Source organism: Psittacula echo, assembly GCF_963264785.1.
Source record: "Psittacula echo genome assembly, chromosome: 4".
Taxonomy (NCBI): Eukaryota; Metazoa; Chordata; class Aves; order Psittaciformes; family Psittacidae; genus Psittacula; species Psittacula echo.
In genome coordinates this window covers 102,084,898-102,096,399 of record NC_137738.1, presented here as the reverse complement: position 1 = coordinate 102,096,399, position 11,502 = coordinate 102,084,898, and the positions used below count along the sequence as shown (strand labels likewise).

Here is an 11,502-nt window from a genome sequence, read left to right as displayed (position 1 = left end):
TTTTTATCTTACTTAAATCTTCCCAGTCGAGTGAGTGCTACTTAGGCAAGACTGAGCTGGCTCTTTGTAAGACAAGATGGACTTCACCATGGCAAAAACATGAGACACCATCATTGTATGCTTGCTATTTCTAGCAGGTTGAAACTGTCATGTTTGCAGTTGTCAGTCCAGTTAATATTCTCGCTAAGTGCAAAGATATTAATCTAGGCTGTGGCATCCAGTCAAGATGATCCCAGTGCAGAAGAAAAGCACATTCAACTGCAGCAATGCAGAATAGTATCTCTTTGGAAGGACTGCCAGTGCCAAGTGCCAATGGATTTATTTTATTAGGCAGTAAAAGGCCTTTCCTGACAGTGCTGACATAGGACAAAAAGATATTTTTGTCTTATATTATTTAGAGTTGAAGGTTAAAGGTAACAGACAGGTGAGGATTATGGTCAAAAATATTAGAATCATTAGTTATTAGACAACTGGTGGTCTTTTAGTGACTCTGTGGTCTATTATAACATTATTTGGTCAGATGAATTCTAAGAAAGCCTCTGAAGAGATCAGTGAAGTAAAACAGCAAATTGTTATAGATTTCCCTTACCAAAGCAAGAAGCAGCATGAAAGCAATATAAACCTTGCATGAAAAAGTGAAGCATTAATGGCTGATAGTATGGTCTCTTTTTCACACTCCATTGATTTCAGCTCTTCCTTGAGCTCTGTTGATCTTTAATGTCAATGTAAGTTACAAAGTGACTTACTTGAAAAGACTGCCCACTTTTCAAACACAACTCTCGAGTGCAGAAAATCCCTACATCTAAAAGGTCAACTTGGTTTTGGCAAAAGTCTTCAAAACTAGATCCAACCCCCGAATGCCACAACTTTAAGCCACAGCACAATGTTTTTACTTGCAGCTGCCGGGGGATCAGTTACGTCTTCTCTTCTGTTTGTCATGGAAAAGTCCAGCGGAATGTCAAACAGAGGAGGGCAGTAGCGCTCAGACTGTCAGCATTGCATCTGGCAAGCAAGAGACACAGGGCAAACTTCTGCGTTTCTCATCAACACAAAGCTTTGGTACACTTCCATAAGCCGTCTTAAAACCAGCAGGATCTGTTTGTCCTGTCAATGAATATCTGATTTTATTATGTTATTAATCATATGTTTACTGTCTTACACTCTTTCACCTATCTTATCATAGTGCTTATTTCCTCCATACCATGCCTGCATCTTTCCATGAATCTGTGAATCTGGAAAACTTCCCTTTTCACAGCAACTCACAAAACATTCTGAAAGATCCGAGACGATTTATTTCAAAGTTGATTCTTACATCACTCAACTTTTAAAAGCAACATGTAATTCCAGGAGAGCCCAAAAAAAATCAGGTAAGATGAGGTATGCTACCTAACAGTAGTACTGGTCTCTGGATTCCAGTCTCACCAGTTGGTGGCACCTGAACATATGACCCTTCAATGCCCTTCCATTTCCCACACTTTTTTCTTCGCAGATCACCTAAATCCCTCCCTTTTCCCGCGTTTGTTTCCTCCCTCAAACATTCCATAGTAAATTCTGTGCAACACAAAAATCACAGCTTCACAGAATCACAGAATGGTTTGGGTTGGAAGGGACCTTAGTTCCAACCCCCCTGTCATGGGCAGGGACACGTCCTACTAGACCAGGTTGCTCAAAGCCTTGTCCAGCCTGGCCTCGAACGCTGCCAGGGATGAGGCAGCCACAGCTTCTGTGCTGTAGGAGAATCACATCCCTGAACCTGCTGGTCATGCTCTTTTTGATGCATAGTTAGCTTTCTGGGCTACAAGTGCACACTGCTGGCTCATGTTGAGCTTCTTCCCCTGCATCCCAACTGGTCTTCCCCTACATGCCATAAGGTGCAGCACACCCCCAAGGCCCATTATGGTCCTGGAGGGCTGCTCCCAAATCTCACCTTGATGAGTTTCATACCAGGATGCTGGGACAGCCCTGGGTAAGGCCCAGAAAAGGTGTTCACCCCTCAGGAGTCTGTAACTTGGATTGTCACCTGCCCTTGTGCCCATGTCTCCTCTGTGCTTGTGGAGATGGACTTTTGATGGGCTCATAGCCCCTGTGATGGGTAGCTGGAACAGGTATCACTTGGTTATCCCCACCAAGTAATTGTCTCTGTGGGCATGCACGTGAGCTTTTACCACATAACATATGTACCCACTGACAGGTTTCTAGCACCTAAAATAGAAAGCTTTGCCAGAAGAAAATCTCTTATAGTAAACGCAGTAGGGATACCAGCTTACTGGTATTCGACTCGCTTCTTGGCTTGCATTGAAATGTGAGTGTGGAGAGAAAAACACATCTGAAATGAACTTGGAACTCTGGCTTACCAAGGTATTATTTACTAATTACAGTGTGAAGATTGCAAATTGCTACAAATAACCTTGCGTAACCCCATTACTGTATTATTGTCAGCACTTGAAGCCTGTGAAATTTACATGTACCTGAATGTTTCTGACTGCCTGTGCTGCAGTTAGGTTTTGCAAGTAAAAGTCTTGTGTCTGCTCAGCAGTTGGCAAAATTTTATTTGCCATAATTCAGTCTACATGAGTCAGCACTGCCTTCCTTCACAACACATTCTGGCCTGTCTGGAAATCTGCTTTCTCTATGGTTACACAGATGTTCTACAAATCTCAAAATAATTTCAATGCGGTAGGCAAAGAAGCCTTTGCCACTCTTTGAGCAAATACCATCCAGCTCTCCATCCCTTACAAAATAATACCTGTGCTTGGCAGGGTACAAAGTTGGGACATTAATATTTTATTTTATACTATATTTTGTAACTATTAAGTAACAGAAAATCCTGCAAATGAATACAGTAGCGTGTACCATTTGTTGTTTCAGAAACTGTGTGGGTTTCTGGTTCAGAAACCAAACCAGCATCTGTACCAGTACTATTTCTGATGCAGCACGTGCTTTGTGCCTTTTATACTCTTTTGATAAATTATTCCTCAGAACCAACACCAGAAATGCACCACCTCTGTTGTGTTAGGTGTGGAAAATAAATATTAACTTGTCCTTTTGTTTATCTCATTGTATTTTGTGCCTCCAGGTTTAAATAAACACCTAGGCTAAAGACAGTATCTATCATTTGCTCAAAAGAAAGAAAATAGTTGAATACTGATGTAAAAATGAAACCTGGCAGCAGTATCAAGTGGGGGTTCATTGTTTCTGTATTAGCTGAAGGGAAAAAGGAGGCGGAAAAGAAAACTTAGCATGAATAATAGAGTTGAATCTAATAAAAGAGTCAGAGCTGTCAGTCATCAGGTAGGTGTGGCTATTTCTAAGTAGTTCTTTATAGCTGGGACAATAAGCTGGACTCTCCCAGATGAGGAAATGCCTCCCATTAGCAAGCAGAATTAAACAGGACACCACATGAGGAACCTGTGCAAATCACCATCCTGCAACTACTGCTTTTTGACCATTCAGAAATACTCATTGCTTTACATGACATTCCTTGATCAGTAACTGTACACAAAGCACGACTTATTTTTGGCAGGAACTGATTTCTGCTTTCTCTTCTGTTCTGCCTTAACTTTATATTGTTTTAAACGTACACTTGCAGAAACACGTCTGTCAACAAGCTTAGGCACTGCCTGGTCAGAGGGTTCGGATAGGGAGAATGAAGAATTCAGTTCTGGTGTGTTTTCCTGCAGTACAGCAGAGAAAATAAGCAATAACATGGAGTAAGCCGAGAGAAGGGAGTAAGTCATATTTTACCTACTGCCTCTCAGTTCAGGCTAAGCAACTTTGCTAATGTGATCTCTTTTGCTGTCAGTGAAGATCTTCACTTATTACTTTGAAGATAGCAAAATTGCCTGCAACAGGAAATTGAGGACAGAGTACAGTTAATGATTAAAAAGTAAAGCCTTAATGTGAAAAATAAAATTTATTAATTAGTATTTATAGTTTCTCCACCTTCATTATATCTTTTTGCTGTCATATGTTGTGTTTGGCTCAGATATGACAAGGAGATGCAGGATAGTAAATGATAACATAGTCATACTACAGGATGAGATATTGCTTAAAGTAAATTCTCCTCCTTTTCTGCTTCTCCCCCACATTTCATCTTAATGGGTCTCTTATGGGTAGCTGCTGTGCTGCAACCTTGTGCGTATGTCTAGAACAAGTCTCTCTGCAATCATAACATAGTTTTCTTCTTTCAGCTCTTTACTATTACTCATCAGTTATTAAGTAATTTCCTTTACCTTAATGGCTTTCTGAGATAAACATATTTGTTCCCCTATTGTAAGTTGCTTTGCCACTGTCTACTCCTTGCTAGAAGGGTACTACCTACCACCTGAAGGGACTTTTATTTCACCTGGTACTTGACATCAGCCCCCAAAACTGCATATTGTAGTTTGAAAAAAGCACTCTCCCCAAACCCTGACATGCCCAAAAGCAGCATCTGCAACAGTGCCTTGAGAAACTTCACCTTCATAGAAGTGGAGTTTTTTTCTTTTGAACCTACTTTAAGCAGTAGTCAAACTCTGACTGGAAACAAATTTCATTCTAGCAAACCAGAGGAGAAAATTCTTCACTGTAAAGAGATGGCAATGCAGTTACTAATTAACACAAAAGAAAACAAAAGATTTAGACAAACTAGATGTTTTTCAGGCATCACTAAAAAAAACCCCATCTCTGTAAGAGTCTTCTCAGTTTCAGTAAGAGTTAGTTCAGCTTTACTTTAAGGTGGCATTTTTTACAGCTCACTAAACTTTAGCTCACTAAACTTTAGACTGCTCAGTTGCAATTCCAAGGAAGAGCAATTGAGCGGCTGCTGCATTCAAATGTGTCTTCACAGCAGCCTGTAAGTCCTGCTCCTCTTCCTACTAATTAATTAATCTTACAGATATTTATTGTTCTAATAGCTCTGATTACCTCTGGTTGTGATAATGCAGATGAAACAGCATTCAGTTTGGTTATAATAAAAATACTTAAAGCTTTGATATGCTGATTTTTTTTTAACACAAGGTTTTCTCTCTAAGGAGTCACCTGAATTTTGCATTCTCTCCAACTTCCAGAGAGAGTCCCTTGTTGGGCTCTGGTGATAGATATGGATTATTTGGTGAATTATCCATGAATTATCTAATGTGGGGAGACTGGAATGTTTAACAGTAAGAACACAAAATATTAAAATACGTAAATAATAGTTGTGAACACTGTTAGGGCACAAAATTCCACATAGTGTTCTAAGGTGGTATTCAAAGCTAAGATGTTACAGCTTCCAGGTATTAACCTCATTTTCCTGTTGGAGTTTGCAACAGAGGCAATGGAGGTGTCAAAGCAGGTAATGAGAGTCACTAAAAGTCAAATTCTAGCTTATCCGTAGGCTTAAGTGGTTGCGGAACTGTGTATCAAATTAAAATCAACTAAATAGACATTAAAACTCACCCCTTGTAAGATTCATCTTCCCTTTTATCATGTGCACAAAATGCATGCTCGGCCCCTGGCACAGCTTCCCAGCTCTCCCTGTTGGCTTTCTGCATGGCTTTTTGACACATGTCAGACAGTACACGTCCCAAGTCCATTTGCTCAGCAGGACCTAGTGGTAGCATCAATTACAGAAGAAAAGAGCCGTGAGGTCCCTTGAGAAGACAGCTGGTTCAATGTTCAAGGCAGGATCCACTGTATTTACCAACTCCTCATTGGTATCTGTCTAACCTGTTCTTAGAGACATTTGTCGACAGATTTTTTCCTCTGCCTTTCCCAATACTTAACTACTGTAATCAGTAACCTGATCTTTTTCTTCCTATGAGAAGAAACATGTTTATCTGGCTTATAGTTATCTTAATCCTCTCTACAATAGACTTTATGAACCTTTAGACTGTTATGTTTGATGCAAGCACCTATCTTCACTGTAAAATAGGCTGCAGGTGTTGCCTACACAACAGTCCCATTTAGAACTACACTCCCACTACAATGTGTACTAAATGGATTAAAGGACGTATTTTAAGAGACATTATAAAGTAATTCAAATGAAAAATGTCAGATGAGAGACACTTCACCTGGGCTCCAGAGGAGTCTGTTCTTGACCTGGGGCTGCTCTATTATCTCAGTCAATTATTTGGAATTAAATGAAATACTGCTCATGGAATCTGCAGATGACTTCAAAGCAGCTGAAGGCCACCGGGGCTGGGGGCTACTGAGTCATTTCAGTCACAAAGTCAGCAGGTGCCCCTAGAACATGTGTTTTAATCCACCTACATGGCAAATGTCTGCCTCAAAGAAAAGTTTGCTGGCTGTGCACTGGAACAAAACCACAGAGCGTGCTTTTGGGCTGGGAGTAGGGAAAGAGAACACTAAAAGCATCGAATCAGATGAGGGCTGAGGATATCCTGAGGGATAAATACATGAGTGTGAGCTGCCAGTGCAACATGGCAGCTGTAACAGCACATCTACACATTAGGTCTCTAGGCAAAAATACTGAAGAGTAGCATGTGCTAGTATGTGACCACGACCAAGGCATGGCACGGTAACACAACTGTTCTGGACTCAATGACTGGTAAGAGGTGTAACAAACTGGAAAGGCTCATTAAGAACCCAGAAGAATGAGTCACTGTAAAAATCTGCTCACTACAAAGGTGATACATAATTATGTACACGGCAAAAACATAGCAGAAAGATGCCGTGATCCTCTGTATGTAGCAAGATCTACTCACTGAAGGCGGAAAATGATGTTTAAAAATGATGGCATTTTCCATGCCTTTCCTTTCAATAGGTTCTTGAACTTTTTAAAAGATAAATCCCTGAAACCCTCCGTATTTCAGAATACTGAATAACGCCGGGTGTCAGCCAAATTTAGTTCCTGGTGCCAGCCTCCTCCTTCTCACCATCCCAGCGGGACACACTTCCCATCGGGAGCACCTCCAGGCACTCCCACAGGCACTCTCATCCCGCTCCCGGATCGTACAGTGAGGGAAAATTAGCTGTATCTGTGAGCTCTGCCTGTGCAGAATGATCAAACCAGAGGCTTTTCAGCTTCCACAAGGAACTAACAGTCTCTGAGATTATTTTAGAGTTTATTACCCCTTCTTTTCCTAAATGTATACAGCTGGAAATCTAAAGAAAAAAGTAATTTGTGGAGCAGATGGGGAGGCAGAGATTTGAATCAAGATGGAGAAAAATTTTAGTAAGGAGGTGATAAATTTTCTGTCAGATGAGGTCTTTAAACAGTAGTTTATTACTTTGCAGACCTGTGGAGCAAACAACACTAACGAATGGACGGGGCTTTCTGTAATCTGGTCTAGTGGAAGATGCCCCTGCCTGTGGCAGGGAGGTTGGAACTGAAGGCCTTAAGGTCCCCCCCAACACAAACCGCTCTGTGATTTTGATGATGGGTGCCGGCAGCACAGCTCCTGCCTCGGGGGATCCGGCTTCTGCACCGTACAGATCCATGCAGGCAGCGGCGTAAGTCCATGTCTCCCACCTTGAAATCCAGGTCCAAGGCTGGGAGCCAGCACCTGAGGGCAAGGCGACCCTTCCCGCCTTGCACCCCGACTACCGACGCGCTCCTCGCCCCGGGCTGCCCGCCCGCCTCGGGGCTGCTGTCGATGTTCGCCCGGGGCACGCCGCCAATCCAAGGCCCTCACGCGCCGCTGCCGGGCGCGAAGTGGGCACCCAGCGGCGCCCTCGGCCCGCACCCGCCGGCTCCGGCTCCCTCCCCTTCTTCCTTCCCGGGCGGCCCCCGCCTCCGCCGCCATGTTGTGGGGCTGACGCCGCCGCCGCGGGAGGCGGAGGAGAAGGCAGCCTGTGCGGAACGGCCGCTCACGGGCAGCGCAACAGGTACAAGCGGCGGGGAGGCTTGCGGCTCCTTCGCCTCTGGAGGAGCGCGGCCACGACCCGGCCAGCGAGGCAGCCTTGTCTCCGGGGGGGCGGCCGGTGTAGGGGACACGGGGTGCGGGGGGGACGAGCTCCTGCGGCGCGGAGCGAAGCTGTCAGCCTGGCCGTCCCGCGGGGCCTCGCTGCGAGCCCGGGGCGGCCTGCGGGCTACCGTGCGGGGAAGTACCTGCTCCTGCCGCCCTGTGAGCACGGCAGCGTGCCGGGCAGGGGCGGGCGTGAACAGTCGAGGGTCCTATTGCGCCGAGCCGCTGTGTTTGTTTCCCTCCCGCCTTTAGGCTGGTGAGGTTCTTCGGTTGTTTTGGTTTTTGTTTTCCTTTAAAACAGCGTTTGGGTGCGTTTCGCGCTGCCGGAGCGCGGCTGACCGCCCGGCCGCGCGGCTCGGCCGCGGGCACTGTCAGGGAGCCGGGCCGGGCTCCCACGCAGCCGCTCCAGTGTTCCTCTGGGAACTGCGCTTCCCGGGGCCGGCTCCTTCCCCGCGCCGTCAAGTCTGGCCGGTGAGCTCCGCTGCTGCCTGCGGGGCGGGGGGAGGCGGCAGCCCGGGCACGGCTGCCGGTGGCGGCGGCGGCAGCTCCTACTGCTAGCGCGTCTGCTGCTCGCCCTTGCTTTATTCCCGCCCTGCTAGGCAGAGAAACACCGGTGTCGGTGACCGAACAGCTCAGTGCCCAAGGGAGCGCCGTGGTGAGGTGAGGTGGCTTGGATTTGTTCACAGACCCCGGTTTGTGTAATGGTGATTTTGTTTCTCGTAGTTACTGGAAATCCTGGAGTTTGGAGAAGCTGAACTGATTTCTGCAGTTAAAGTTTGTAAACCGTCTGTAAAGAGACTGGCGTTCCTCGGTCTCGACTTCACAACGCAGCACATAGGAATTCAGAAAATAAAATGAGGCTGAGATTTTGGTTCTGTAAATTTTAAGATGATTTGGTTCCCTAAATATTAAGATATTATTTTGAATGCATGAAATTACTTTCATAGCAGTTGACGCTTTGACACCTGTCACATTGTAGAACTTGAAAGTAGATTGTGCTTTAGATAGCACCTGTGATCTTTAACGTAGGCTTACAGCAGTTCTTTTAAACATTCAGCCTGGAGAAGAGAGTGCTCTGGGAAGACCTTAGAGAAGATTCCAGTGCCTGAAGGGGCCGACAACAACTCTGGAGAGGGACTTTTTACAAGGGCATGGAGGGATAGGACAAGGGGCTTTAACCTAAAGAGGGGAGATTTAGATTAGCTATAAGGAAGAAATTCTTCTCTGTGAGGGTGGTGAGGCGCTTGCACAGATTTCCCATAGAAGCTGTGCCTGCCCCATCCCTGACAGTGTTCAAGGCCAGGTTGAATGGGGCTTGGAGCAACCTGCTCTAGTGGAAGGCATGCCTGCCTGTGACAGGCAGTTGGAACTAGATGACCTTTGGGGTTCCTTCCAACCCAGACCATTCTGTGATGATTCTGTGATTCTGTAATTCTGTGATCAGTTGGAAATTCCCCATCTAAAGCCCTGAAACTGGAAGTTACAAGCTGCTTGCCCTTGCGTTCAGGCTGTCTGTTGTATGCATCTCTCTTTAGGGAGCAAGAGGGTTTTTAAAGTTGTTTTTGTTCCTGCTTGCCTGTGGTGGCAGCAGCTCCCACACTTGTATGTACACAGGAAAAGGTACAAAGCATGTGAAACAGTATGGCCTTGCCATGCAGAGTGGGTAACAGCAGCAGTATGTAAATTGCAGCTTGCTTTCAAGAAGCTTAAATTGTTCATCTGAAATGTGATTGACATTCAAAGGCTATAGCTGTAGCAAACATCTATATCCACTAATGCAACAGTGATATTTAGAAATAATGAGCATTAGGAACTAATAGGATAAATTAAAGCTAGCTGTGCTTCATTCTTCTAATAAACCTGGCTCATTTTTGTTTCCTTGTTTCTACTATGCCTTCCTGTTTGGTTTGTCTATATTTTTTCATTCTGCTTAAGCTGGGAGGGCATTCACACCACCATACCTCAGGATATTTAGAGAAACCTTAGTTCAGACTCTAGGTTCTGTATGATGTTAAGAGAATTGCATACATCCCTGAAACATGGATTTAGGCTGCTCTGCGCTCTCTGCTGTACAGAAGTTTTGGTAAGCTTTGCTTCCTAACTGAGATGCCTAAATTAGATCAAGTGAATCTGCTTATCTTTTAAATTACCATCCTGAGGGAATTGCATTTATTTTTTTCTCCTCCATCTGTACAAGATCTAGGGTATGGAATGTGGTTCTGACAGAGTTGTTAGCTGCCACTGTAATATAAACAGAGGGTATGTTCCTTTAGCACTAACAATAGCAAAAATGTGGTAACTATGACTTGTTTGTGCTGATCGCCATACAGGGTTACCTGCCATAGGTGCTGTTCTGCTATCAGAGCTTTATAGCTGCTTATTTTTTTCATCGTTCATATGAACAGAGTGAGACGGGTCAAGGCAAAAGTGACCTGTGGGTGATTTTGAGTTGGGTAGTTGAGAAAGCTTTATTTATTGGGATTCAGGGTGTAGTTGAGAAGGCTTTTATTTATTGGGATTCAGGTATGACAGTGATTGGGACCACAGCAGTTGACAGTAGTTTTTTTACAGATATTTCTGGTTTAGTCTTTAATATTGAAAAGTGAACTAGTTTTATGACATGGCATAGTAGCGGCAATGAGAAATGAGGGTAAGTAGGTGATGGGGATTCTTTACTGAGCTGCTCATCTGGAGCTGGTGGGAAAAATGGGGCAGCATTTGAATAGTTAAAAGTAATGCACATGCTTCACTTAGAGCGAAAGCTTTGTATGCCCTAAAAACAGGTGTTTGTCAGGAAGACCTTGTGATTAGTTCCTGAAGAGCAGTGTAGTCCAGATCACTAGTTCCTGTTGCAAATAGCAACAGAAGTTTCTGGTCTGAGAGATAACTTGTTAATTAACAGTTTACAAATGAAGTCTCTGCTCTTGTGTCAAAAGATTTAGTTCAATTGGCATGTAAAATTTATGAAAATGGCATTTCATGAGTTTTACTTTTAAAGTCTAGTTTGTTCTCTTTGCCTTTTTAAAACGGGTTCAAAAGTTGGATATCTCTACTTTTTATGTTCATTTCTGTCCTATTTTCGTTTGAAATGAAATCAGATATTTCCATTTTAGAAATACCTTTTAAACTGCTTCCATTTGCTTTTAGTTACCTAAAATGTAGTCATAGAATTATATAGTTTTGAAAGAACTTACGGAGGTCATCTAGTCCAACCCTCACGAAAAGCATGACCAGGTTTGATCAGGCTACTCAGAGCCATGTCTGGTTGTGTTTGGACTACCTCCAAAACTCACTGAGCAGCCCTCTCCACTTCGATATCCACATTTGCTCATACTGAATCCCATCCCATTGCCAGGGAGACCTTAAACTGTACTGTCTGTGATATCAACCACTGGGGAGCATCGCTGATTCCAACCAGATGGATTTTGCACTGCTGGTCGCAGCCCTTTGAGTCTAGTGGTCAAGCTAGTTTTCCACCCAGTTTACGGTCAAGTTATTCAAACTATACTTCACCAGTTTGGCTCTAAGGATACCGTGGGAGACCTTTCTGAAAGTCTAAATAAATTCAAACCTCTGCTGCTCTGCCTGCATCACAGAGCCAGTCATCTCAACC

At 44.2% G+C, this 11,502-nt stretch overlaps 1 protein-coding gene across 7 annotated transcripts in view; it reads left to right on the top strand.

Annotated features, from left to right (window-relative positions):
* The first annotated feature begins 7,734 nt into the window (after positions 1-7,734).
* The window catches only part of ITSN2 (intersectin 2), an 84,128-nt gene continuing 80,360 nt past the window's right edge, over positions 7,735-11,502 (top strand). For all 7 annotated transcript variants that reach the window (XM_080616179.1, XM_080616180.1, XM_080616178.1 and 4 more), the window contains exon 1: positions 7,735-7,809. The gene's annotated coding sequence lies outside the window, so the exon portion shown is untranslated. The remainder of the gene's footprint in view (positions 7,810-11,502) is intronic.